Raw genomic sequence first — 23,910 nt, 5'->3', positions numbered from 1 at the left:
GCAAAAAATATTTTTGTATTAAGAGGGAATGCATTAAAAAAAAAATCTATTTTTCCGATAACTGTTCTTGCTTTTCTTTCTTATTATTTTTATTACAAAAATTTTTGCAAAAGAACTTGGAGGCGCCGGGTATCGATCCCGGTACCTCTCGCATGCTAAGCGAGCGCTCTACCATCTGAGCTACGCCCCCTTCGAAGACTAACTCTCCAATATTAGTAGAACAGGAAACATTCCCTAAATATAAATGTACATGACATACATTTTGTATTACTTAAGAAAAACTAAAAATTAAGCCAGGAAAAAACATTTAGATATGAAATTTTCAAACGAGCATAATTAAGAATTACAAAATTTTTAAGCCGATAAATTTATATTAAAAATTTATATTAAAATTATATTAAAATTTATATTAAAATTTATATTAAAATTTTTAAGCCGATAAATTACTCAATCTGATCAAAACTCTATTTTAAATTAAATATAAGTAAAATGCTTATAATTACTTTATTTTAAATAAATGTTAATATGAGAGTCAGTTATCTTTACTTATTATAGATATTTATATGATAAAGGAAATTAAATAGGATCGAATTTATAAATTGTACAAACATTCTGAGATTCAGTAATTAATTTTTTCTTACTACGATTATTATAATAAATAACATAATGGAAAACAAATCAAATTGAAAGAACTACGTACAAAGAAAATTTATATTTTGTAGATATGTATATATCAAATAACTTTAAGAAATGTACTATATGTCGCTTTCAAACATCGACTGCAAAGTTAGAGAAAATGAAATTTAGCAAAAACTTTTTGGGTGCGCAATCAGCACATCTAGTAATTCACAGGAATAAGACAGGAGAAATGGAGAAATTCGTGGTAGGGCAGAAAATTGGATCCTCGTGATGCCGTGTTACCGTAAATTTATCATTTATTACGAGTTTTCCTTATAACAAGATAGAAACAATTTTAAAGTTTCGACAATACATTGTTCGTTCTGCTTTAACTCTTTTCAACTGATTTTTTATTTCTGTGTAAAAGGACAAAATGTTGTAATGATTATTACTTATTTCTGAAACATAATTACACACGGAAAGGAAAATAATTTCAAAAAATTTGTACGAAAAAAATATAGTCTCTTCAGAAATAAATTTAAAAAAAATTGAACATATACTTAAGTATAAATTCAATTACATTTAAAATTATTTTGACGCGATAATTATTAATTGTGACACGTTTAGTATGTGCATGTGGTACAGCTACATATTTTTAAAATGATTTATTGTAAAATACCAGACGACTAAATGAGGCTGTTGGTTATGCTAAAACCGTTAAGATGAACTACAAGTGGTTCCGTTTCACGTATAATACGCCCGCGCGCATAATGTATTATCTTTTTCTTTAATATTTGACAACATTCGATGAACAACAAAAAGAAAATGATGTATCATATGTAAAACGGTACATATGCCAAGAGAACAAGTTTACACCGTCCACGTGGCCACGGCGGCTGCAGCCTGCGCAGTCTGCGTTCCGCGTGGCTTGCGCAGCCCGCGCTTTTGGGTTAGTTACGTTCACCGCTACTAGATGGCTCGATAACTCATATGCAAGATTCATCCACACATGCTATAAGAACCCCAGCCAGACAACGGTTCAGTACTCTGGTTTCCCTTCAAATCACGCATAAATCTTTCGCCTTTTACTAAAGATTTCCGTGGAGGGGAACAATTGATGAGTCTATAGACCAATTTTTTGCGTACCCAACGAAAGTTGGGTCAGAATTTAATACAAACATAAAAAGGCACATACAATGCGCATCATGCGTGAAACGGAACGCATCTTACGTTCCGTTTCACGCATGATGCGCATGATGTATCATTTTATCTTTCTTTAATATTCGGTGAACAACAAGGATAAAATGATATATCATGCATGCACCCTATACGTGAAATGGAACGCACTTATTGAGTTTTTACAAGTTCTTCTACAGCTAAATGTTCTTCAAAGCTATGAAGTTTTCCCGTAACTTTTTTGATCTTTTTAAAAATATTTCCCTCTCTCTACAGTCGTCCACCCTTTTCACGACTCCTAACGAATCTTCTGGAAGAAAATAAGATAGATGTTGTTCTTTCAATATCAATCTTCTTTTTAATATTATAATAATAGATATCAAAAAGTACAAACGAAATTTGTTAACATCGCTGCCATTTTTGAAAATCAAGTTTAGATATGCAAAATAATAATTACATCGAACTTATTGAGATATATAATGTCTAATAAGATTGTAAAAGTCATCAATCCATAAATCATTAATGAAAATAATTAGGCAAAAGCAATAATAAGTATGATGAACGTAAAGGAGGCACGGCAGTATCGTTACGCTTGGCTTAGCGCCGAGACACTATCGTGTCTCCACAATATGTACGTATATTCCAGTTAATTAAGAAATATTGTAAAAATCAGTCGCTTATGTCAGCTGATTTGAAGTTTGACTACGAGTGCCATCTCTCGATTAATTCGCTCAAGCTCATGTTATTCAGTAGCGTGTAGTTAGATGGCGTCACGTTCCTTAAAAATGATTCGTATTCTCTTAAATATCTCTTGAGTCTCCCATTTAGTATAATTTCTACTTTGAAGCGTGCTTTTTAAGTTAAAATGAGTGTAGGAAACACTAAATTAAAAATTTAATTGAAATATTTATACTTAAAGTGATTTAATTGCATACGTTCATTGAATTATACATATGTATTAAAAATAAAATTGATTAACTTTATTTATATAAAAACACAAAACATCATGCAAAATGTAGAAGCTTATAATAGATGTCTAATTGTTTTTTAAATGTTTAACATATATCACAAGTGATAAAAGCGTTTTCCACACAGTTATCTCACGTACTACCAGATGGCAAAAGAGGTTCAGTTATTCATATTACGAATTTCGAATCTCACAAGGATGGACTGATCCGAACAGTCATTTAGGTTTAGCAAACTCACGGAATTGATACATTGCTCAATACATTGCTCACATACTGATTTACATATTATATATGTTGTACATTTATATGCATACATTCATACGTCTTTATAAGTGTGGAGTAATAAACATTTGGAGAAAATGGAAAGCAAAATGTAGCTTTTTAAGAAAAACAAAAAGAATAAGAGATTGAGTATTAAATCCACACTTATATGTGATATGGATGAAATAGAATTGAGAAAGATAAAACTAAAAACTTTTATTTACATTCTTTAATTAATATAAAATGAATCCCGAATTAATGAATTTATAATTTTGATTTTTACATAAGGAATATTGATATATTAACTTTTTTTTAAATTAAACATTTTTTGCACGTTAAATCTTTTATATTAATCATTTAATAATTTCTCGAATTAACCCCACTAATAAGTAAGCAAGGAACGTTGCAGCAATGTTGCGACGTTACTGCAACGTTACTGAAATGTTTTGTAACGTTTCTTATTTACTGGGACAATAGCGAAAGTAATCCATGTCTTTACTGAAAATTTACTTAGAAGTCTGTGACTTTATTCATTCATTATTTGAACAGAAACGTACCTTAAATTATTAAATAAAAATATTCATATTAATTATTCCATTAATTCCACAAGCTTTATCGAGATGTGAAAGTAATTAAATTATAAATTTATAAAATAGTTATATTATTGAAAAATTTTATAATATCTCTTATCCCATTAACATGTAATTTAATATTTCGCATCACCATGCATATAAGTGTATAAAAATTTTGCGGTTCATAGAAAAGATTCTCTTTCCATAATGTTAAGCATATAATTCAGCGCCGAATAAAAAAAACTTTCGTTTTCGTGAAAAGTGATACACGAATTATATTACTAATAATACAATTTTGAACAACGACAAGAACCGCTAGTTTTGGCTGGTAAGCTGCGTGCGAGGATGAGCTCGCGGTACACCTCGATGTCCCTAGCAGCAGGGGGTTCTCTCGATTGAAAAAGGGACAACTGATAACGGCATGAAGGGTAGATGAAATGGAGGTTCGTTTACCCCTGGAATGGAAGAGTCACCCCGTCCTCATCGATCCTCCGCCTTCTCTCCACAATCGTCTCTCTCCATGCGCTTCTCTTTCCCCTCGTTTCTCCAACATCCCCTCGTACTTTCCCTCAACTGCCGTCACTATTTCCATCCCTCTATCTCCCTTCCTCCTTGCCTCTCTATCTTTCTCTCTCTTCATCGCTCGATCCTCATCTACCCTCTCTATCATCGTACTCCAACGTTCGCCCTTTAAGCCTTCGCCCGCGTTCTTCCCCATCCCCCCGTTCTCTTCCCTTTACCGCCCTCACCGCCGCCTTGTCAGCCTCGCGAAGAAATTCACTTTCGCGAAAAAAAGGGAAAAAGGCACGAAAAATCGATGAGCCACGCCGATTGGACGCACTCGGCCGGGCTCGTGTCTGCATTCGTTCCCTGCGTGCTCATGGGCGTGGCTTAAAGATGAGCTCTCGCTGTGTCATCGCTTATATTGATCCTACACTACCCGGTGTGTACGCAGCACCCACCGACGCTACACCCACACGAGGGATCCACGGCTGCGCCGACCTCGCGATGCATCCACGGGCGCGCGATGCGTCCATCGGCGCGATCGCGAGCGTGCACGGCTGGGGTGCATATATAGCATCGCGGCACCTGCATGCATTACGTGTGTATTGGGATGCGTATGGGGTGGTCTGAAAAAAATCGGATCTGTTATCGACCATCTAATCCGGTTTAATTTTGATGACTTCGCACATCGTCGTTATTAGCATTAAATTTCAGATTTATATCACTGTGACTTTTGTCTCTCTTATAAGAGAGTTACAAATCATACCTTTTATTAAAATATTTTATACATTCATTTGTAATCAAGAAAACTAGACAATCCGTGTACAGTCTATCGCGTCTATAGACAATTGAAATTATCATTATTATCTTAAGTTCTGAACGACATATCCACTAATGAACTCGTAATTTTTTTTCTTTTCCCAACGAAAATTCAATATGATAATATGTATATCTTAATTTGTTTTTTATTATTTATTTTAAGAATAATTTTAATGATACAAATATAAACATAAATTGACTTTCTCTTTATAATATTGGAATTTTATATATATATAAATTTTGTAAGAAAAATATTTTTAATAGAAATTTTATGCCACTTTGTTGCTGAATAGGATTTAACTTGTCTTATGTACGAACGATTATTATTATTGATATTTTTTTCTAGATCACCCTATATACGAAACGCTCCATGTACACATATGCGTATACTGTTACGTATAGAGAAATTACAAATACATACGAGGTAACATTCGTATATTTGCATAATGGATACGCAAGCATGTGTCGCACGTTAAAATGCTTGGTGGGAAACCATGGGAAAATGCTTTCCTCGCGAAAAGGAAGAAAAGGGCGCTAATTTAATTCGGCCCTAGAAAAAAGATTCTTATACATGAGTGTCGCATGTATTTTTTCATAATCTGGATCCGTTCGCAACTAATTTTCCAAAGGAACTTGAATGAGAATATGATGTGGGGGTTGTTTATAATTAAAATAATACATATATTTACTGAGATTTATTTTGTTTCATGCAAAAAATAAAGAAACGTTTGTGATGCATTCATTACCGAAGGACAAGTCGAAAAATTCATGGAACAAAATTTCATAAAATAGAGAGTATATATTTAGGCACTATTTAAATAATGCAAAAATTCATGGTAAAATTATGGAGACTGATCACAAAAATATGCTTTATATAATATTATATGTCACTTTATCATATTTCATAAATATATATTATTTAATTATAAAAAGTAACATTATAAAAAATAACATAACATAAATTGATGCTATAAAGACAATTTTTATCTCCGCGAAAGGCGCTTTAATAATTTATTGTAATTGGTTACTTTTTCATGCTTTATGAATAATAACAGTAAAATGTTGCTTTAAATAAAACGACGACGAAATGATGCACTGATAATTAGCGTGAAAAGAGAATTTCTGGTAGTGAATGAATCTTTGATTGAATCCTGAATTATCGAATTATACAATTTCGAGGTCGATAGAGACGAAGACTGTATGCAAGAGAAATCCATAATTAATTTATCAACTAGATACTCACCTTATAATGAACAGCATGTACATATATTTGGGTTAATGGTGCAAGTTGGTTTGATGCCAGGATACCTATCCGAATATGCATGTAGTAAAAATTACGCAAGGATAAGAGTTCCAGTAATTTTCGCGAGAGCTTGAATAGGTGCAGTAGCATGGTGTTGCATAGCAAACACACGTGGCTTACTTTGCTTGATTCGATGAATTACCGAGAATTGCGAGAAAAATTATCGTTAGCAATTAAACTTATTAATTTCTCAATTATATTTTAAAAATAAAGTAGCAAATTCATTCTTTTTCGTTTGTAATCAAACAGATTTCAAAACACTCTAATAAAATTATAGTAAATTATATTTTTATATAGCGACTTTAAGATTATATTTTAGATATGCAAATATTTATTAAAAGTATAGAATATTTTTATATTTAAAAAATTTCTTACGTTTTTCTCTTAACAATATATATTAGTTGATCGATTATCAAAATTAATATATTGCATAAATATAAACATAATGTAATATATACACAATATATATACTGAAAGAACGGTTTGACTCAAATATCTAAAAATTTTGATGATATACAAATCTGAAAGTTAAATTATGAAAATAATTATAAAGGACGCTCAAAGTGATTACTATAATGTTAAAATTCTTTGTAACATTGCTCATTACGTTAGACTTGAATTTTCTACATAATTATACATAATTATTTTGACGATCCAACAAAATTATTTTTAGATCTCTATCTCTGGACCTGAATTTTTAAATACTTTAACAAAATAAATATATGCAAATGCATATAAATCCAATTTTTCAGATAAAGATAAACGTCAAATTTTAATTGACATTACATGAATTTATACACATTTTAATTTTATAATTTAATCAATGGCAATCTGCTTTCTATGCTTCTAATGAAAAATTCATTAATGACGTCCGAAAACGGAAGCTGTTTAAATATATTTTCCAATGATCGATTCATTGAAACTTGACGAAGACTGACGGAATATTAAAGACGATTAAAATAAAGCTCGTATAAAAATATCGCGTACAAATATCGACACTGTGAAAAAACCGTGAAAATTTCGTGTCTCCGATGTCGAGCAAGATTACATTTAATCTTATTCGCAATTCGAAGTGACCAACGAAAAAAATGGGTAATGTGTAATTATGACTTATTAAAAGTCACTGATATACTTTTTCCATCATTTCCATAATTATTTCATCAGGAGAGAATTTTCTTTAAATTGAGCTAAGTCGATATAATTTTTGTCCAGTAATAATGCTTGTCAATATCGTTTCATAACATAGCAACACGAGTTAGACTTATAGCTGCGAGGAACAAAGTTATGGATAAGTATAGTCATATTCGAGACGCGTAACTTCACGTATGTACGTGATAAATATCACGTACGACACATAATAAATATTCTTGGTAACAAACTGTTTTGATCGAACTTGTGTTTCGTTCCTTTTTCTTTGTCTGTAATACCTTTACAAGGAAAGAACAGTTTTGCTGAAGTATCAAAAATTTAAGTTCAATACAGATTTGAAAATAACTTTATTAAAAGATTTACAAAGAAATATCAAAGTACTATCAAAATGATTAAGTAGAACGTTCAAGGTGATCGCTAGAATGTAAAAAATTTTTGCGACATTGCTCGAATTTCTTACTTATAATTACGTACTTTGATAGATTAACAGAATTATTTTTTATTTGTAATTTTTTTGGTAAACGAAATTATTTTTAATTTGTATCTAGCTAAATTTTTTACATAAATAAGTCAGCAAATTGTTTTTTCCGTATAATAACTTTCACACGAATTGATGCTGCGGTTTACTTTATATAAAGTATATTTACGTGAAGGATCTTTCGATCGCTTAACGACTGCTTTATCAATCAATTATTAAAATAATCGCAAAGATAATCTAATATCATTACTTATCGTAAAGTAAAAAAAGCGCAGCCAGTTTGGAACACCTTGTATAAAACGTAATCTCTCTTGTCTGCCTATATGGATGCGTAGGCGGGAATAAAATTTTTGTGCCGTCCGTCGTTGTCGGTGCATTTAAACGCAGCGTGCAATTGACTCTCGGACTTTAGGATGCGAACACAGAGGGGCATGAAACAAAACAAGGAAGGGATGAGTTATACCGTGACCGTTTTGATGGATTAATTCGCAAATCAAACGGAAGGTTGCATAGACCGACTTCGACGTTACCCGCTTTATTTTTCTCGTTAAACCGGCAAGCATTGTATAAAACGACCAACCAAACTGTTTATCGATTCGTAAAATATATTGGATGCGAGTATTCATCGATTTTTATGCAATACGACGTAACGGCATTAGTAATGATGACACGATCAACAGATATTAAAGAAGAAATTAAATTCCTTTTATAGGTCTATAATAAATAATTTTACACTTTTCTCGGATAAAACCATTAAACATAAATCATTAAAATAATTTGCAATGTTAAGATATAAACATAAATCTCTTTTTATTTAAAAATCCTTTTTATTTGAGATCATAAAACCTATATTTATATTATATTTATGGTTTAATTCATAATGGAAAGCTTTCAAATTACATACTGGATGTCGCAAGAATTCTGTCAGGATCTCTAAATTATACAAATAAATTAACGAAAATTGCAGCGACAATTTACTTTAATTAATAATTTGCAAATACACACACACACACACACATTATCTAAGATAATGCACTCTCCACAGGAATATTCGTTATTCATGACGTAACTTCTCATCGCTGAATGTATAATGATGTGCAAATATATGGCATGCGTAAAATTTCTGACGATATTAAATTAAATATAAGTTCATGAAAAAGACTCTCTTCTTCTCTCTAAACAGATATATATTTAATAATAATTCTGTCTTATAATAAAAGGAAAAGTACAAGATACATGTATTTTACGAGTTTAATTTTTATCACTTTAGCTTCATGAATACAGAATTAGTTTTTTTTCATTGAAAACATCAAGATGAAAATATTTTCTAATTATAATTTATTAAAAAAATATTAAATAGAGATTAATTACACTGCATCAAAATTCTTCAAAAATATACTGTTTAAACTGGCTTGACATTTCGAAATATTGCATTTTAATGGGAAATGAGACATCTCTCTGCAGTCGATACGGCGCACAATGATCTCGACCATGTGTGCCTTAGTCACGCTGACATATGGCAAAGTCATGAAGCCACTAGGTGGTCTGCAGTATATTACTTTACCTGTCGCCATCCGTGCTCGTGGGGGGTAGCGCTCAAGGCTATTTGTACGACAACAAGGGCTGTTTTTGCATTGCCCTAAGAGACTCGTAAAATACCTGACATTCTAGGTGATATATTCAGTACATTGAATATCTATACAATGAATATCTGAGTACATATTTGTCTTTGTTCATATACATTATGGTTTGTGTGTATATATTCTCATCTGTGTTTTTCTTCTGTAATTTTCTACAGTTTTTCCGTCTCTTTTTTTATATGCCACTGGGGGCTATTTGTACAATAGGGGGATATTTGCACGATCTATTTTTTGCACAAAGAGTTGTAATGTATGTACCTTCCTTTAATATATTTAAATACAATATTGAATATTTAGAAAGGAAAGTATCTCCTGCGGAGAAAGGCAGCGGTCGTATTAATTTTATTTTACTCTCACAGAGTGATAGAAAATAGATTATTAGATTATTAGATTAAAAATTCAGACTATTATATTAAAACATTTTTTGAATTGAAGAATTTGGAATTTTGTATTCTTTTTATAGACAAATTTTTTAGATAAATTTTTTAGCAATGTCATTCTGTATCTGCACTTTTTTCGTCGCTTTAAATAGATATTAGAGAAGAATTAAGAATTTTTAATATTCTGATAGATTCTTTCATTAATCGTTTTCAGTATTTTAAAACAGGATATCGTGTACGTTAAAAATTAAAATTTTTAATAATTTCTATAAAATATTAATTAAATATTATAATTATATTAGCGTGAATTTCTGGAAATAACGTTAAGAGAATAATATAAGTACGTATCATCAATTGGGGGTATAGCTCAGTGGTAGAGCATTCGACTGCAGATCGAGAGGTCCCCGGTTCAAACCCGGGTGCCCCCTCAACATCGTTTTTTTTTTCTTTATTTTATTATACTGCTTTTATTCTTACAATAATCGCGCGATATCGGATTCATTTTTTAGGGGCATAAAATTAGCAATAGGAAAAAAAATGTGTTAAAATTAATTGAAATTATCTCAATAACTATAACTGTTATCTTTATTAAATATATTTATTTATTTATTTTTATCATACTTTTAACATATTCTAATAAATTGTTTATGATTACATCATATTTAAAAAGTGACATCATTGCTGAAAAATCTAATCATATCATTTTAAACAGAAAACAAAGAGATATAAAAGATATTTGATTGAAAAATGTAACTAAAAGAAATTCAATTTTTATTTGGATTTTTGAAGTGAAAGAAAGAAAAAAGAAAAATGGAAAGAGAGGATCAATTCTTTTTTCATTTTCATTTTTATCTTTTGAAATTGTTTTAAAATATTTAAAAGTTTAATTAGAGGAACGCACTCCTTTCTAATCTCATTCGCGATTTTTGATCGCTTCATTTCGATAGACGAAACTTGTATGCTAATGTACTTGTGGAATAACGTAAAGCATAGACATCGAGAAAGCAATGAAGAATAAAGCGGTAGCATGATACACCACGATAAAGACCTGACAAGAGAAGAGAGGGCCATCGGTTAATCCGCAAGACTGCCGACCGCAGAAGATGAATGTTCGATGCGCAAACCACCTGCTTTGACGGCAAGCGTTAAATCCGTAAAACCCCACTGAATATTCGGCGAATCCGTGAAATGCCCGCAGTGCTCGGTTGGGGCGATCACACCAATTGGCAGGCCGCCAAATGAAATGTATATCCGGCATAAGCCTCTCTATATCTGCACACGGGTTTTTGACGTAGTTTCTTAAATCTTTGTCGTAATACGAGAATATGTGAAGATCATTTATTGCATATCAGTAATGCTTACCTTTATATACTGCACGTTATAAAAATTGTAATATAATCTATATGCAATGTTTACAATTAGTATAAAATTACAATTAGTATATTGTTGTTTTCAAAGACAGCAATATTATCTTATAAATATGTTAATAATGTAAGCGAATACCTCACAAAATATTTGCTTATCTCATAAATTTTGATTTATTCGAAATATATCAGAAAGACCTTTCTTGTCTCGTTATCGGAATTTGATTTTATAAATTTTGATTTCACACAGATGAAATTTAGTTCAACTTAACATAGGTCTCGAGAAAACTTGTCGGAATTGCATAAGTCAATGACAGATGTGATCATGCTAATCCACCATTATCGTTAGCAATGATCAGTTCGATCCTGAATACAGCCCTTTGTATTCGCAAAGCTTAGGGATCGACGTTAGAATCGAGCTCAATGCTTTTTCAGTAATCGTATGAGTCACAAAACCGACGCGATCTCACTATGAATAAGATGAAAAGTCATCCATTTATAGATATTCATTTCATATTTATATTTTGAATTATTTTAGTTTGTATACAAATTAAAAAATGCAGTCTACTTATCTGTGTTTGAGAAATAATCCCCTAAAAAATCAAATAAATTTTCCAAATAAATCAACGTTTTTAATTAGATCTTGCAAAATTTTCTTAAAAGTCTTTTTACGATAATTAGCTGTTTGTATAAACATTTTATATTGAACAATATTGTATAAATTGGCTTAAATATTTATAACATACAAGGTTAAATTATTTACTTTAATAAACTTATAAAAATGCCTCACTCCTGATTAATTTTTTTAACAAAATAGATCTAAGTAATTTTTCTATCTTTTTTTTGTATTGAAATTCTCCGTTTACTTCTCTTATGTTATGTTAAACTTAGAGTTAAATCAGAATAGAAGAAATATGGTCTTCTATTACAGTGAGATATATTTATTTTATGCTATGCGATTCTAAACCTCTCCTGCTTGAGAAGCAGCGGAGTGAATTGTAGAATAGATCAATACGGACGATGATCCTCCGTGGCTTACCGCGTAGTGCAAGATCAAACATTGGCGTCCTTGCTCTAACCAGCGACCAGGCAGTAACAAAGGGTCCATGGCCCTAAGGGGCTTCTGCGTTTTGTCCTCGGAGGATTGTCAGTTTTACCCTCGTCCATATTCAGGGGCTGAACGTTTAAATTATTCATAAACAGTCAAGTGATTTGTAAAATATGACTTACTATTGTACTCGACAATTTTCACACTTAATTCGATTCGGTTATCGTTCAGATCGACATTTTCATATATTTATATTTTGCAGAATTGTGTAAACAATTAAATAAGTTTTATATAAAAAAATTAATGAAAAAACGGGGAAATGTAAAAGTATATTAATAATGTTTTGAGAATATAACAGTAACAATAAAGTTAAAACAATTTTTTTATTACTTTTTGATATATTCGTTAATTACTTTATAAATAGAAACAATATTAAATAATTTTTTTATTAAAACAATTATTACGTTTCTATTAAATAGATTATATTTTACATTTATAGACTGATTTTTTTCAAAAAAAGTTATTAAAATATTATTTTTTCAATTTTAAATTTTTAATTGCCACACGTTTTACATCTGGCTGACAAAAGATAAGATAAAATTTCTACAACAATGTGAATTTTTAAGTATAGCCATTTTTCGAACTTTGTATTATAACACTAATATATGATAATGATGATAATAACGCTTGATGATGATGATATAATCATTGTTATCACATATTACCTACATTATTACATATTTTTCATTATTGTGAATATGAAATGTATAGAATGATATATTTATTTGAGGATAACAATGATTTAATGATAACAATTGATTTAACAATATTATGTCATTTGAACACATACATATACATATATTTATATTTTAATTTATTATATATTATTTGATTATATATTTTTGGTGTTTTATATATATATATATATATTAAATAAATAGAATCAAAATACATTCAATCTACAAATATCATAATAATTATAATCATCAAATAAATATCGGTTGAAATTATTAATAAATCATGAAGCGCGCGATATATAATCTAAAAATTTTATCGTTTATATTTTTATTTAAAATATAAGTTATCACCTATTTTTATTTAAAATATAAATTATACCTATACAGCACAGATTATTCCAATGTTACAGCAGCCATCGCAATATTCCAGCAATATCGCAGCATAACCGCATTATAAATGTTTGCAATGTTACTACAAGCTTTTGTATGAGACATACCTATACGTAAATTACATTTTCCTTTCCACGATGCACTTTACATAAACGTGCCTATTTAACATATGCGAATATGAATAAATTAAGACTATATATACCGTTAATGTAGTATTTACTACGAGTATTTACATTTCACTTTTAACGACGCACTTTACATGCGAGTATATCCCTATGCAGAGCTGACATCATATCAGTTAAGCTACCCCTAGCTATCTGGTGATCTAATTTAATTGACACCATAATAGCGAGTCTGTATGGCCGGTTATACTCTTCGGGGCACACGGTCTTCGTGCAGAGGGATGAAAATATAAGGGCGGTTAGCTACAGCGAGACGCGTGGGGCGAAGACAATTGAATTTCATGGGGGTTTGGCCGCTTAACCAGCTAATTGGTTTGTTCATGTTACTGAAAGCGTATAACTTTTCCCGCCGTGGCGCCACGCCGTGCCTGACCACTTTGTCCAGCGTATTTGTTGATTTTCTCAAATTATGCAATAATTGCTCGAATAATTTTTTATCAATATTTTTAGAACTTCTATGGAAAGCTTGAAATTATTTCTGGTAGCAAATTTGAGTCGTTTTAATGTTCAACAATTAATATTTAATTAAATTTTTATTAGATTAAAAAATAAGATTTGAATATATCTTAACAATTATTACAAAATTAAGAATACCAATAAACACAAATTGTTAAATGTATTACACCATCGCGTTATGTGTTTATTAATAGTTAAAAAATTATTCTTTGAAAAAATTTTGTATGAAACTCTATAATTTCTCCTAACCGACTTTGTGTGAAGATTTTTTTATCCGTTCTTTTTCAAATTTGATGTATTAGCGTGGTGGTCTTCTGAATACTTAAAGGAAAAGTCATATTTGCTAGAATGGTGTAATCGGTCCACGAAGAAAATCCGCTTTTGTGCGAAATGCCGGCGAGGTAAATGAATTCCGTCTTTCCCGTTGGTCTTCCTCAAGCTATGGGAAGAGAGAAACCGTGGACCCTTTACGGCGCTTTCATGAAGTGAATATTTAACTTTACGTCTTGCGGGTTAAAAATGCTGACCTGCAATGCGCGCGGCAGAGGTTTAAAAAGTTGCCGAAGCACGGCGATAAAAGATAACGGCTTATAAAACTTCCGAAAGTTTCGTCGAAGTAGGTACACGCAGACTTGCCCGACAGAATTGTTTTCTCAATTAAGAAGTTCTTAGCGCTGTTTGATGTGCGATTCTTATTCGCAACTCGTATCCGCAAATATGAGTTAATCGCCGATCTTTCAATCGATCTAAATAAGTAAATAAAATATGAATTATCACATATCACATAATGATTATGTTATAGATGTAATCTATAAAAATAGATTTAATTTACAAAAAAAAGAAAAATAATTTATTTCCTTTAAAATAAAAAATACGCAGGCTTTATAATTTTCTAAAGTCCAACAGTACTTTCCATTCATTTTTTGCAAAATATGATAATTATAAAATCATTGTGTTTTTCTTGCAGTTTAGGAAATTAAAAGGAAATAGAATAAAAGTAAAATGAAATAAATAAAATAAAAGTAAAGCAAAGTAAAATAAATTAACTTTTTTCCAATTTTTTAAAGCAAAAGATCCTAATAATAGCATTAAAAATTGATCAAACGTTCAAACAGTTATGTAATTCGAACTAGGTTAGGTAATCTAGGTATTAATTATTATTATATCATCTTTCTATTTGACCTTTTTCGATCCCCTTTCAGAATTCAACTTTAAAAATCATTAATAATAAAACATTCTGTAAGTAGAACCGACTACCCTGTCGCCTCGAGGTAGACGTCACAATTGAAAATTGAAAATCTAACTCAGTAGGAATCAAAGCTTGCCGAACGCCAAATTTGCCTGCAATCGTAATGAAGGAGATTGGCGGGCGTCGACGAGATTGCCTGATGCTGTATGTCAAAGGGAATGCAATATAGCGTCGTCTCGCAGAAGCGGTGCCTGATTAGCGATTATAATATTTCGATGCCGACCTAACGACCCTCGAACCAACGGCAGCGCCAAACCAGCGAATCGCTCGGACTGCAATATTAAAGACGGAATTAATGAAATCGCAGCCGAGGCACCCGGCACAGTCAGCCGGTTTATTAGCTTTTAATAAAGAAAACGTCGTAAGTTTCCGCCAAAGCCGAGAAGAGAGGAAACCCTCACAGGCTGTAGCTTTTATCTGTTCCTTAGTCGCGCCAGTTTCCTTTGATCTTCACTGAAAATTCGCCCGGAGCAGGGCGGCGCACATAAACAGGACTTGGTTAGAAAGCCAGTTAAAAAGTCAAATAACGCATCGACGGATCGAGGTGCGTTAATCAAAGCGGCTTCTTCTTTGCCGGATACCGCGAGTAAGGATTCTCGTAGACGTTGCGAATTATTTATCAAAAGGTGCGCTCTCTATCGCACGGCGGGTATATTGCAATTAATATTTTACATAGGTATAGCTACCAATATTTTATGTGATTGCATCGGCAAAAGAAAGCACAGACAGTTGCTGAAATTTTTTAACAAAGATGAGTCTATTTGTAATAATTTAGAGAGAAAGAGAGAAAGAAAGAAGGTGAAATATTGAAAAAGTATTATTAAACCAAATTCAACATGAATGTAAAAAGTATTTATACACACACAGGAAAGATTTTTATTAAAAAAGCCTTATTTAGAAAAGAAATATTGACATTTAAAAAAAATAAACATTAATTAGCAATTTCTGAATGAGTATGTTCTGTCCTAATATAAATAAGAAACCTTTGTAAAAATAAACGTCTTATAATAAAAAGTTTATGATCTCAAAGCCAAATTTCTTGACTATACAAATATTTAATTTTTACACTCACTGTAGATGCTCATACCGGATAGCGGTTTTTTTATGCTTAAATGAAAGAAAAAGAAAAATAATTGATGAAATGGGATGCGAATTTAAATGTGCAAACATAAGTTCAAAGTTTCAAGAAAATTCTGTTGAAAATGCGCAAAAAATAAATACATAAAATAAATTCAGAATACAGAGACAGACGTTAGAATAATTGGGCGATGATTGAAAAAAATCAACGTTGACAAAAAGAATGTCGATATTCGTCTGTTAAGAAAAGGAAGTCGACTCTTGATGTTTCCAAAGTGCAAGAACGGTAAGAAAAAGAAAAGAAAACAAGAACGCAGAGAAAGAAATGAGAAAAGCGAGCAAATCAGTGAAAGCTCCGGAAAAGCGGAAGAAAGAGAGAGAACGATAAAATACAGGAACGAGTGCGATCGAGTGGAGGGAACACGAGCTACGGGAGGATGTAAAGGAAGGAGAAATGCTGTAGGTAGATAGGTAGGAGAAGAATGCCGATGGCAGCGTCGTAAATTCCTGCGAACAGCCCGGCGTAAAATATAGAGGTGGCTACATTCTGCATATGTCATCCGTGCTCTTTCTCGCCCATCGCTCGCGCACACGTGTTAACGCGCGCGTCCTCGCGCGAAGAAAGAGGGATGAGAGATCGAAGATGGTGGGGCGTGAAGGGGAAGAAGCCAGGGGTGCGGGACTTCGAAGCGAGCGAAGCGCTTGATACAAGGGAGGAAGATGGAAAAGGAAGAGGAACGCGAAGGAGCAAGGAAAGTAAATCGCGAGAGGACGTTTTGCACGCGAGAGAGCACATGCTCGGTGGGTGAGTGAAGCGGAAGGAGGGTACGCGGCTGCATCGGCGAAACGCATTGGGGAGGACAGGACAAGATGGGCCGCGCGAAAACGAGGACGAGATATCGGAAGGAGGGAGCAGGATGGATGGACGAACGCGCGGAAAGCGCGTACGAATTTGTTTGCCCTTTTCGGCAGGAGAGACCGCGCGCTGGCTCGTATCGATTCGACACCGTCGTTCAGATATTAACGTTCCGGAGGTAAATTCCGAAATTCAGCGGGAGAGAAAGAGTCTTGCCGCGAAGGCTATTTGATTTTAGAGATGTGTGGAAAATTAATGTGTCAAACAGAGAAGACTCTCAGGAGGAATTGTACGGTTCTAATCTTCTACCTGACCCACTTTTAATCATTCTTGAGAACGTAAGCTTCCGAATGTATTGAGTATTCTGACATGAGTATGTGTGTAATTATTATCGTAACAGTAACCATGTCTAGACTCACGTTGACAAAAAATTTTTGTAATAACGCACGATCTCTTATTAGAGAGTATAGTAATTAAATATCTATATATTTGTATCAATATATATTTAAATATCTACGCATTTGTATGGTTTATACTCATATCTTATACTACTCATTAATAATGAGCCATTACTCTCATAACTTTAATTTTGTCTCCTTTGTATATTCTATCTTTGTACGAGTATATATCATAATTGTCATTTACAAAATTTATAGTATGATCTCCAATTTAAATAAGTAAACAGAATTTTTGATGATTCTAATTCCGATTCTAATCTAATTTACACTTACAATTAGTTAAATCTAACAGTGATTTGTTTCGTTTCGTTAAAAAACATTGTTTCCACAATATCACTGACGCAACTTTTTATTTTTAATCTAAATGTGAAAGTACTCTTTTTACATTGAAAATTTATTTTCATGTAAAACTCGTTTGCATTTCCACAACAATTATAAATAAACAAATATATAAAATACATATATAATACCACGATATTGCAACATATAAAATTATTCAAGTTCTAAAAATATAGGAAAAAAAATATTTTGAATAAATATTTTTTCTTGTATCAAACTATTTAAACTTTAAATAATCGTTTCCATTAAATCACAACTATTAGAATATTTCTGTGAAAGTTATCTATTAGAAAATTTTTTCAAACAATTAAAAGTTATTCGGAACGAGAATAGAACTAATCATACATCAGAATCTCAATAAAAGAAGTAATATATTTTAAGAACATATTTATTTTTTATCTTCAAGTTTATGTCTTAGACATGATGCTCGGCATCGCTGAAAGGATTAATCACGAAGACGTTTCAGAATAAGACTTTGTCAGGCGTGTCTTTTGACGTAGAACTATTATCATTTCTTCCATTCTAATCGTACGGTTCGCGGGCTCGACTTCGGCTTGGAAAAATGTAGAGCACGTTGACGTGGGAGCCAGGGAAGAGAGACGAGAGGATATCGAACCGACGAGACCAGAGAGGCGGAGTTGCCACGCCGGGTTACCATGGAAACGTGACACTCTCTTTCGGGCTTTTCGAGCTTTTCGAGCTTTTCGACTCGTTCGCTCGCGCTAACCATCGCGCGCTATCCGTTTTCGTTATGCAACACCTCGATATAACCATCAGGTATACGATTTCCTCTTCAATGAAAAAAAGTTAGTCATCGCGTCCGATCACTTACAAACGTATCGCAAACTGTGCAATATTAAATTTTTTAAATAGGTACAAAAGAGTGTATCAACTTAATTATAGATACAAAAGAGTTCGATTTGGAAATTATCAGACGTTGAAAAAGAACAAGATATTTTTATTTAAGATGTATCAAAGAATACATTTAAATGATTTTGCAAAATTGAAAATTTATCTTGATTAGACTTGATTAGTAAAAAAATACTAGCAATTTAATAAAATTAAAAATTGCTCCCTTTTCTATCTAATATTATCCAGTCAAATTCAGTTCTTAGAATTCGCGTTTAAAGAAAGAAATAAGATAAAAAGGAGCGTTAGAAGAAATTTATTTCTTGATGCATGTATCATTAATTCCATAAAATAAAATTTCAAATTTTTGACACTGTATAATGTGAGACCTGCTAAAGAAGATTGCAAACTATTATAAATCCATATTTTATACTATTAGATTATTCTTTCCCTGTTGCCTTGAGATTCCGCGAAATTAAATACTATATAACCGGAATGGAAGGATTAAGGGTTAAGGGTTAAGATCCGCTGCACTGCGTGCCTGAAATTGCGCGGGGGTGGTTCTCAAGCCATCGCGGGTCGGCCGTGCGAAACGCGACGAAAGCCGTCGATGTCTCTCTCCTGGTGGTGCGAGATTGCGACTGCCACGTTGGTCCGAGGTCGAGGAACGTAGCGAGTTTAATTTCGTTGAGTGCACCCCCGACGACTGATCCGGTTGTCCCCCCCCCCCCGCGTGTGTGCTCGCGTGTGTGTAAACACACGCTCGTGTGTGGGAGTAGCGTGTATACGCGTGCGTGGTCGGAAGCCGAGTACCGTACGAGAGAATCGAAACGAACGTGGGTTTGTGCGACACGTGGGTGTATGCCATAACAATCCTTACACGTATGTCTACGTGTATTTGTAGCGAAGAGGTAGATTCTGCGTCTGTATTCTAAATTCTATCCTAATTACAAATCTTTTTACCGATTTGCAAGGCTCTCCTTAATTACAGTCAGATTCGACAGATTCAAAAATGAAACTCCTTTCTCGAAGTTTTTGAGAAATGATTAAATAACAATAATGCTCATTCAATTACATTTATCACACCATATCGTTCAGTTGTTACAATGATATAACTAAAAAATTGTCATGTGTTAGTTACTTATAAAAAAGGAATATAAATATACCATAAAGAACAAGAGAAAGAATATCCTTTTATTCCTCTACAATCAGTTATTACACCAAAATTGCATTTAAAAATTAATATTATAAAGTTTTAATAATTCAAAATATTCAAATTTTTTGAGTTGTGTTGTCATTGTAACAAATACGCGATCTTTATTAAATCGACTTTGTTTTTTAAGAATTCTAAATAAAATTTAATTATTAATTTAATAACTAAATAAATAATAACTAAATATAATCATATTTAGTAAGCAGTATATTAAAACATTTAATGGGCAGTATTTCAGTAAATAATAACTGTACCCAAAAATTCCTTCATCATTTGACATTAAATAATTCTATTATATAACAATGTGGGAATACTGAGAGAGTTGCTATTCTTTTTAGTTCATCATCTAGTATCTAAAAAAAAACAAAGCGCGACTTCTGATGCATATTGCTTGCATGCATTTCTACATATAACGACACCGTGTTTAAATACATGCAGTAAACAGAGTAAATTCATACGAACGTGCTGACTGAATACAGAAAGAGTCAGACTCATATAGCGATATACGTGAATACGTGAGACCAAATATGTATAGGATAGGATCAAGTGTATGTTCTATATGTACACATGTATATGAACGTATATACAAGCCATTCGCAAATGCTCTTTTCGATGCGAGCCGCAAACAATGTACGCACCATGTATTTTACATGTAACGAGCTTTGTTCCCCGATGCAAAATCTAAAAAAAAACCGATTAATTTTTTACTTTTGATATAGTTGAATATATAACTATTTTATTCAGTATACGAAAGCATTCTCTGTGTAGATATTATAAAAAAGGAGACATTTGTGATAGTTTTGCAGTCTCCTTTCTGAAGCTCACTCGTTCATAAAAAACAGGCGTCAATTCTGTAATCCTACAATTGTAATTTGGTTGATTTTTTTTATTATTATTATGGCTGACATGGTTTTTTGCATGAAAAATCCGTTTACTAAAATCGTACAAAGTTTCCGTGCAGCCGGTATGCATTTTTCAGCAACGGGAATAAAATACAAGACAGCAGATCCACGCGCGCGCGTAAAAGCGTGCGCGTAGACAAGCGGCCGGGTTAGATAACACACAGAGAAATGCCCCGTAGCAGTGATTCACCTAGCTACAATAAAAATATGTCTCGCTCTCCAGCTTCAGCCAGAATCAACCCCTGTCGAGCAGGATAGTGGGAGGTGGTAGCGGCGGCGGCGGCGGTGGCTTAAACCACCCTGTACACGCCCGGCGCCCGAGGGGTAGGTTGGACTTGGGTTGGCCGACCAGCCAGCCCGTGGCCGCCATTATTGACCATCGGTCTTGATTAGCGCTTGATACTATCCCGTTCTGTGTGTTTCTTGCGGAACCTTCGACGCCCGTGGAAGTTCGGACGCGCTTTTTCTCGCGCCGTCCTGTCAGCCCTTTCTGCCGTCGCGTTATTAATAATATGGCCGTATGATTTATCGTTCGCGTTAGACGTAAATAGGTTAAAGCATTTGCTCGGGTATTCTCATCGTGTAGATACTATACTACGCGTCAACTGTAATCTTGGAAAAATTAGGCAAGTGAAATCCGAAATTGAGAGAGTCTTCTTCTATTTTGGTAAACCCATCTTAAACACATATTTTTAAAAATGAAAGTTTTTATATAATATATGTAACCTAAAATGTGCGTAAATAAAATGATAATAATATATAAATAATATGTGACATATAAGTTATTTTTGAAAATATTTTAAAATAAATTTAAAAAAAAGAACAATTTGAAAAGATATTAGCTCTTTAATTATATTATTTTAAGAGATATAAAGGAGTAGATATGAATAAATATATAGAAATTACAAAAAAAATTTATTTAATTTTAATGTAAATCTTTTGAGTTATCTATTTAAAATTAAAAGATTTGCATGAATATAAAAATTTCCTTTTTTAATTTCCTACAAGCCATATATATATATATAATATATATATTCATTTCTACTTCAATTGTTCTTGCGTATATAGATAGACTTATTTTAACACCGATAGTTTTAGAAATACAGATTAAAAATAAAATTAATTATTATTACATTTTAACTGATTATATACTTATGAATTTAATAGTTTTAAGTTGCTGAGAAGATCACAATAGTTTCTTATTCTCATATAAAATAAGTCGTAACCGATGGTTACGATTATTTCTTTCCCTCTCCCCATTTTTTCAGCTCTATAGTAACTTTTATATAGAAAACCGGTAAAAGGTTGATATTGATAACCCCACTATAAACGTCACGCTCGTACGTGCGTCATCGATCTTCCTCCCCATCGCATAGTCTCGTTTATATCGCGAAATCCGATATGGAAATAAAATATAGTCGTATAAATATAAAATTTTGAAATAGAGATCTAATAATGACATTATTGTTATAGATTTCTCAGTTCCTTCATTTAAAAGTAATTAAATATTAATTTGTTAAATATATTTGCTTAGCATATTGTAGGTAATTAAAATGATTACAATAATACTCGACATAACATCTTGAATTATTTCTGTAGTTCTTTCTATAGAATTACGTTATGCGAAACATTTGCAATTAAATGTTAAAATTGGAATTATTTTCATAGCTGTTATATAGCGAAGTCAATAATTAAGTTAAATATTCATAAACGTTGGTTATTAATATTAAAGTATTTTACTTTCTAATAAAAGTATTTGATTATATTTAACTACATTATATATACAAAGCTATTAAAAACTCTTAATATCTTTGAATTTTCATAATTAAATTTAAGTATTATTATTCTCTAACATTCAAATGGTAAAAACATTTTTTTAAATTAATATGCCATAATTATGAAATAAAATTATTTATTCTCACATTATTTAATGTCATTAAAATATATAAAGGATTATAAATAATATAAATTAAAACATTTTGAGACTCGTTTCCACCAAATCTTTATTTTCTTCACATTTATTTATAGAAAGGCATTTTAATTTGCGATTGATATTTATGCGATAGATATATACTAAAAGATTTATTTATCATGAAATAAATTCACATTTATAAAAATTCTAAAAATCTTATCTCAATACTAAAAATTGCTATTAATTACACTGTAAATATATTACTATACTATAGATTATTACAAATAAAATGTAATTAAAGATATTAGGTAAAAAAGCTTATTAAGTAATCTAAATCTTTTACCACATCTATATTTTCAAGACTATATTTCACATACTTTAACTGTCGAAACCATTTGCACCTGTATGTTGGCCATCTTTAGTCGCAGTCATTTTTTTTCTTTGATAGGAAACGAAATCTATCGCGCTTGAACAAGATAGCTCTGTTGGCTTTAGGGTTCGCCTCGTATCGTAAACCATCTCGAAATCTTGAGCGAGACCGTACCTCGGTGCGCGTTCCCCACGCGTTCCACCGACTTCCACCTCGTCGCCGCTTCGCGTGCAAGGGGGGCAAACATCGCGCACGGGGCGCAGGCGTGCCGAGAGACTCCCCCACCGATAATTCCCCTCTTCGAGGTGGTGCTCGAGGTGGCGGCGGCGGTCTCGGTGGTGGCCGAGGACGGTGGGTAGGGTGGCAACCTCTCCTCCGATAGCTGCGTATACGATTTCGGACGGTACGTCCGGTGGGCGACCACCTCCACCTTCCGCGTCCTTCGTGCCCTCCGAGAGCAGGGTCCCTGCTGGCCGGTGTACTACGCCGTGCTGAGGCTGAAGCCGGCACCATAGTACCGCGGCACCTGCTAATCAAATCGCACATTCCACGATCGCGTCGTACGTTCCTCGTCGACGAACGGCGAGGATCGCAAATCAAATGTTGTGTCTACAGTGCTGGATGAGTTTTGCGTTTCAAA

General features: G+C 32.6%; 2 non-coding genes across 2 annotated transcripts; one reads left to right on the top strand and one right to left on the bottom strand.

The window, feature by feature from the left end:
* Window positions 1–117: 117 nt before the first annotated feature.
* TRNAA-AGC (transfer RNA alanine (anticodon AGC)) lies at window positions 118–190 on the bottom strand. Its single transcript has one exon. It is a non-coding gene; the product is annotated as a tRNA-Ala (tRNA).
* A 10,034-nt stretch (window positions 191–10,224) lies between these two features.
* On the top strand, window positions 10,225–10,296 carry TRNAC-GCA (transfer RNA cysteine (anticodon GCA)). Its single transcript has one exon. It is a non-coding gene; the product is annotated as a tRNA-Cys (tRNA).
* Window positions 10,297–23,910: the final 13,614 nt, after the last annotated feature.

This window comes from Mycetomoellerius zeteki, unplaced genomic scaffold (genome assembly GCF_001594055.1).
Source record: "Mycetomoellerius zeteki isolate Tzet28-1 unplaced genomic scaffold, Tzet1.0 scaffold174, whole genome shotgun sequence".
NCBI classification, from domain to species: Eukaryota; Metazoa; Arthropoda; class Insecta; order Hymenoptera; family Formicidae; genus Mycetomoellerius; species Mycetomoellerius zeteki.
This window is presented reverse-complemented; position numbering and strand designations above follow the sequence as displayed.